The sequence below is a fragment of the Entelurus aequoreus genome, linkage group LG20, assembly GCF_033978785.1.
Source record: "Entelurus aequoreus isolate RoL-2023_Sb linkage group LG20, RoL_Eaeq_v1.1, whole genome shotgun sequence".
Lineage (NCBI taxonomy): Eukaryota > Metazoa > Chordata > Actinopteri > Syngnathiformes > Syngnathidae > Entelurus > Entelurus aequoreus.
In genome coordinates, this window is record NC_084750.1 from 31,760,421 (window position 1) to 31,767,188 (window position 6,768).

The 6,768-nt window shown below is 40.6% G+C and overlaps 1 long non-coding RNA gene across 1 annotated transcript; it reads left to right on the forward strand.

The window, feature by feature from the left end:
- Positions 1-1,970: 1,970 nt before the first annotated feature.
- Positions 1,971-4,175, forward strand: LOC133635666 (uncharacterized). Its single transcript, XR_009822102.1, has 3 exons — positions 1,971-2,051; positions 3,664-3,838; positions 3,984-4,175. It is a non-coding gene; the product is annotated as an uncharacterized LOC133635666 (long non-coding RNA).
- The last annotated feature ends 2,593 nt before the right edge of the window (positions 4,176-6,768 follow it).

Consider the following 6,768-nt stretch of genomic DNA (forward strand, 5'->3'; position numbering starts at 1 on the left):
ACTGGAAACAGGGAACAGGGTTGCTTGTTATGGGCCAGAAAAATACCTTGATACTTGCCATTGTTAAACATTTATGGGAGCTTAAGGAATGTATTTGGCTAGGCTACAACATTTTTTTTTCTTTACAGATCAAACATTTTTAGCCTGGGGTGAAAAATAAAATCAATGATGCAAAGTCTTCTGTCTTTGGTTTATTTGACTTTGCTAATATAATTGAGTGTGCAAAATAATATGTGTCTATACTCTTATGGAAATGCTATGGTTTGGATATATATTTTTTTAAATTGTTTTTTCATGGTAAAAAAAAATACATTTATAAATAAATGATAAATGGGTTGTACTTGTATAGCGCTTTTCTACCTTCAAGGTTTGACAAGTTAAAAGTAGGAATGTCTAAGTCTATCAAATACATGAACCTTTTTCCATACTATGGTTTATATATTTTTTTTTTAAATTGTTTTTTCATGGTAAAAAAAAATACATTTGGCAAGTTTTTTTTGTGTTTTTTTTTGCAAATATTTCTATTGAATTTTACAGTTAAAATCACATTTAACAGTCATACTTTGGTCACGCAAAACCTTCATACAATCGCACATCCACTCATACCCACTCACATGCACACTTGAGGAGAGAGGTGCACTTAAACTTTAACAATTCAAGGTTTACAGTATAAACAGTATTAGAAAAGATACCCAGATATTGTATATATATATATCCATCCATCCCGCTCTGGCTCAGGATCAGCTACAGGCTATCCAGACCATAGTGGATGAACATTCCTCGGCATCAAGGATCCTCAGGAAGTGATCCCAAGATCACCTCTCGAGGACCTCTCCACCGTTCACACTTAAAAAAGAAAAGGAAAGTCACAGAAGTTGATCAGATGTAAAACAATACAAAATAAAAAGACACAAAAAATAAATAAATAAATAAGCAAATAAACCGTGGCAAGGCCATATCAGAAGTAACAAAAAAAACACAATAATAGTGTAGGATCAATACAGAAAATAATGAAGATAATAAAAAAGGAATAAAACTACAAAAAAGATGGCAGATACATTTGACAAGTTAAAAGTAGGAATGTCTAAGTCTATCAAATACATGAACCTTTTTTCATAATATGGTTTATATATATATTTTTTTTTTATTGTTTTTTCATGGTAAAAAAAATACATTTGACAAGTTAAAAGTAGCTTTATTGACGTTTGAGAATGTGTGCTGCCGGATCTCCGCCACCAGATGGAGCCCGCGGGCTCAACGTTGAGACCCGCCCACATTGAGGGAAAATAAGCCCCTCCTCGATCTGCGGGCTGCAGCCAGGGGCACTTGGCAGAAGCTGCACTGACATGAAACTGGGCCGGCACTCGTTTGACTAGCTGAAAAAAAAAAAAAAAAAAAATTCGGGAGGAGTGCTGGAGTCACTCCCAGGAGGGTTGGCAAGTATTAGAAGTAGCGGTGAATGCGGTGTTACCGCGGCACTGCCGCAATGTATAATCGCCGGTCCAGCTTTAGTGTTAATTTGATATTGCCTCAAGGGCCAAGTCAAATTACACGTTGGGCCAAATTTGGCCCACGGGCCAGAGTTTGACACCCATGACCTTCACTGTAAAAAATTACTGTAAAAATAAAAAATAAAATTACAGTTATACTGTAGAAAATGCATCCATTTTCTACCGCTTATTCCCTTCGGGGTCGCGGGGGGCGCTGGAGCCTATCTCAGCTACAATCAGGCGGAAGGCGGGGTACACCCTGGACAAGTCGCCACCTCATCGCAGGGCCAACACAGATAGACAGACAACATTCACACTCACATTCACACACTAGGGCCAATTTAGTGTTGCCAATCAACCTATCATGTTCTTCTTAAATGCAGTTAAGTACTGTAAATGTTGTTGCATTTTTCAAAAAATATCGACCAGCTACTGTAAAACCTACAGTGTAATTCAGTATTTTTCAGACTTGTTTCTTGGGTCCGCCCACAATTCGTCCAACCGAGCTTCATTTCACCTGGCTAAATCCATCCTACTGCATCGTGTGTTTTTGATAACAAGGTAAGAGTCACTTGTACCTTGATGTGTCATTTTCTGTTTGAATTACTTTATATATATATTTATAAAGTCCGAAATGTCAGCATCACAGACACTATCGTTGACCACGCGCATGTACCGCTGCATGCTAGCTAGCTAAGTTTTCTTCTTTTTTGTCATAGTCATCATAAAAGATGATAACTTGCAACATATGTGCTACGACTTGCAGCAATGTATTTGCGTATGTTAGACACATGCGAAGTCATAGTTGTATGCCTAATGCATCGTTTAAGTGTGCTTTCCCTAAATGCACAAGAGTTTTTTCCAACTTCTCAGCCTTCAAAACTCACAGCCGTCGTCATAAATATGGCAAGAGTAGGACTGATATGTATAGCGCAGAAGGTTTACCTTGTAATATTGTCTCATGTAGCGCGAAGTGCGATGATATACGGGCCCTTCTCCTGCATTTGAAAAGTCATATTACCGAAGGTAGGACAGTTACGTGCCCCTTCAGTCAATGTGAAAAAAGATTTACAGTTAAGTCTACTTTCACATCGCACGTGTCAAGGAAGCACTACGGCTACACTGAATGAAGTTTGACTTGATCAACAGCAAATCCAAGCAGCTCTTGTGTTATTAACACTGATGATGACTATTGTGATATGCAACTTGAGAATTCAGGATATTCCTGTTATGAAGACATGGAGGTCTACTTGCATTAAAAAAATGTTCACAGCACTGAAAAAAGGTTGAGAACCACTGCCTTAGGACAGTGGTTCTCAACCTTTTTTCAGTGATGTACCCCTGTGAACATTTTTTAAATTCAAGTACCCCCTAATCAGAGCAAAGCATTTTTGGTTGAAAAAAAGAGATAACGAAGTAAAATACAACACTATGTCATCAGTTTCTGATTCATTAAATTGTATAACAGTGCAAAATATTGCTCATTTGTTGTGGTCTTTCTTGAACTATTTGGAAAAAAAGATATAAAAATAACTAAAAACTTGTTGAAAAATAAACAAGTGATTCAATTATAAATAAAGATTTTTACACATAGAAGTAATCAACTTAAAGTGCCCTCTTTGGGGATTGCAATAGAGATCCATCTGGATTCATGAACTTCATTCTCAACATTTCTTCACAAAAAAAGAAATCTTTAACATCAATATTTATGGAACATGTCCACTACGCTTTAACCAAGCCTCCATTGTTTTCTACATGGATAGTGGATTGACAGTTGGTGCCGTGTGGCACCGCCAGGTAGGGTCAAACCATCATGGCATGGGGGAAACTCTGGCTTTATGGTAATGAATGGAATAGCCTACTTGATTAGTTGTTCAGTTTATGAACTTACATTCATATTTTGTCAAAGTATTATTCAATAAATATATTTATAAAGGATTTTTGAATTGTTGCTATTTTTAGAATATTTAAAAAAAATCTCACGTACCCCTTGGCATACCTTCAAGTACCCCCAGGAGTACGCGTACCCCCATTTGAGAACCACTGCCTTAGGAGACTAGATGTAAACAGAGGAAAGAGAGAGCGAGTGAGGTGGCCATTCCAAATACTTTTAAAATGCTACCCATATTGGATACTGTTTAGGAACATAAACTGCATTTCTTGACTGTACCAGTTGCTGGTGACAAAGTCACAATAAAACGTTGGATGATCAGCATGGAAGGTGATGTCATCTGCAAAGGCGTCCAACCTAGCTTAATCTCAGGGCTTGCTGCCCTTCTTGCCACCTACTATGTGTTCAACTTGGAATACCAAGAGGAAGGTCCTCGGACATTGGAATTTGTTCAAAGGTAAATCCTCTTGATACTGTTAAAATACTGTTAGGATATTTTATTTTATATTTCTCACCTCTGTCCAGGAATTTGGCTTGTCATTTCCCCAATTGTGTGCCTTAAATCAATGACTCTTCTGTTCCTTTGTGTACCTTCTTATTAGGGACCGAAGCACCAGTTTGACTCTAGGATACAGAGAAGGTAGGTAATGTGCAGGTAAAGATATGTTGACTGGGTCAAAGAAGGAAGCACCTGTTTGACCCCAGGATGCAGAAAAAGTAGGTAATTTGCAGGTAAAGATATGTTGACTGGATGATGGCAGGAAGCACCAGCTTGACCCGAGAATGCAGAGCAAGTAGGTAATGTGCGGGTGAAGATATGTTGAATGGGTAAAGGCAGGAAGCACCAGTGTGACCCCACCATGCAGGGAAGGTAGGTAATGTGCGGGTGAAGGTATGTTGAATGGGTGAAAGAAGGAAGCGCAGGTGTGGTCGAGGCCATGCAGACAAGGTAGGTATGTGCAGGAGAAGATATGTTGTATGGTGAAAGAAAGAAGCACCAGTGTGACCCAAGGATGCAGGGAAGGTAGGTAATGTGCAGGTAAAGAAATGTTGAATGGGTGAAGGCAGGAAACACCAGCTAGACGCCAGGATACAGAGAAGGTAGGTAATGTGCAGGTAAAGATATGTTGAATGAGTAAAGGCAGGAAACACCAGCTTGACTCCAGGATACAGAGAAGGTAGGTAATGTGCAGGTAACGATATGTTGAATGGGTAAAGGTAGAAAGCACCAGCGTGACCACACTATGCAGAGAAGGTAGGTAATGTGCAGGTAAAGATATGTTGAATGGGTAAAGGCAAGAAGCACCAGTGTGACCCCAGGATGCAGAGAAGATAGGTAATGAGCAGGTAACGATATGTTAAATGGGTGAAAGCAGGAAACATCAGCGTAAATACACGGTCCCGTAGATGGAGAGAAAACATAAATAGAGAGAGGGATTGGGGAGGCTTTAGCATTGTCTTCCTCTCTGAATTTGTCTTAATGGGTTTTAGAGCATTCACTCATCTACAGCTGTGGTTATGGTATAGGCTCACATATATCCTAAAATTGATATTAATATTTGTGCAGTGCATATTCCTAAATAACAATGTGAGGGGGGTTCTGTATCGACTGCAAGTAATCTTCAATCACAACCGAATATCTAATATGCTTTCTCTCTTTTTTAGGCGGTTAATTGGCGTTAACCCTGAGAGGGGAACAAAGGCTAGCCAGGGTGGTGTCCAAGAAGACCGGGAAGCTGGTCCAGAAAAAGGCAGCAACTGTAAATCCTCACATAGCCACCCTTATAAAACATCTCACAGACTTTGAGTGGGGCTTTATGTAGCCGACAACTAAACACTGGACTCGTGTTCAGTGTTTTGTCTCCAGTTAGAAATTAAGTGGACATGTTATAAATGTTAAAATGCTTTACTGAAAATAAGAAGAATGCACTAAATGTACTTTGAATGTATTTGATGCACAATAAATAATTGGTTAATAAAAACATAATCTTGCAAGGCCATTTCTCCAGTCATTTTTATGCCAGCAGATTGCAGGGATTTTGATTTTGAAAAATTAAAAGTTCAACTCATTAACTTCTAGTGGCATTATACTGTAAAGCTCAGTCTATAGTGCTTACAATTATTTTACTGTAATTAACTGTTAATGGATATTACAGTAGATACACTAAAATAACAGTGTGATGCCGCTAAACAGATGACAGTATTATGCTGTGAAGCGTATATTTGATACAGCACAGTACTGTGATACTTTTTACAGTAATAAACTGTAGTGATAAATCACAGTATGTGTGCTGTAGAAAAACAGTTTTATACTGGAACCATTAGCTGCCAGTAGGTTACTGTAATTAAACGGTGAAAATTCTTACAGTAAGGGAGAGACCCGCCACCCAGCGGAGAAAACTCATTTCGGCCGCTTGTACCCGTGATGTTGTCCTTTCGGTCATAACCCAAAGCTCATGACCATAGGTGAGGATGGGAACGTAGATTGACCGGTAAATTGAGAGCTTTTCCTTCTGGCGCAGCTCCTTCTTACCACAACGAATCGATATAGCGTCCACATTACTGAAGACCAGCCTGTGCATCTCACGATCCACTCTTCCCTCACTCATGAACAAGACTCCAGGTACTTGAACTCATCCACTTGGGGCAAGATCTCCTGCCCAACCTCGAGATGGCACTCCACCCTTTCCCGGGCGAGAACCTCGGACTTGGAGGTGCTGATTCTCATCCCAGTCGCTTCACACTCGGCTGCGAACCAATCCAATGAGAGCTGAAGATCCTGGCCAGTTAAAGCCATAATGACCACATCATCTGCAAAAAGGAGAGACCTAATCCTGCAGCCACCAAACCGGATCCCCTCAACGCCATGACTGCGCCTAGAAATTCTGTCCATAAAATTTATGAACACATTTGGTGACAAAGGGCAGCCAACTTACTGCTGGCAATGCGGACCAAGCTCTGACACTGATCATACAGGGAGCGACCCGCCACAATCAGACATGCCGATACCCCATACTCTCTAAACACTCCCCACAGGACTTCCCGGGGTGGCCACGGTCGAATGTCTTCTCCAAGTCCACAAAGCACATGTAGACTGGTTGGACAAACTCCCATGCACACTCAAGGACCCTGCCGAGAGTATAGAGCTGGTCTACCGTTCCACGACCAGGACGAAAACCACACTGTTCGTCCTGGATCCGAGGTTCCTCCTCTCCAGTACACATGAATAGACCTTACCGGGAAGGCTGAGGAGTGTGATCTACGATAGTTGGAACACACCCTCCGGTTCCCCTTCTTAAAGAGAGGAACCACCACCCCGGTCTGCCAATCCAGAGGTACCGCCCCTGATGTCCATGCGATATTGCAGAGTCTTGTCAACTAAAACAG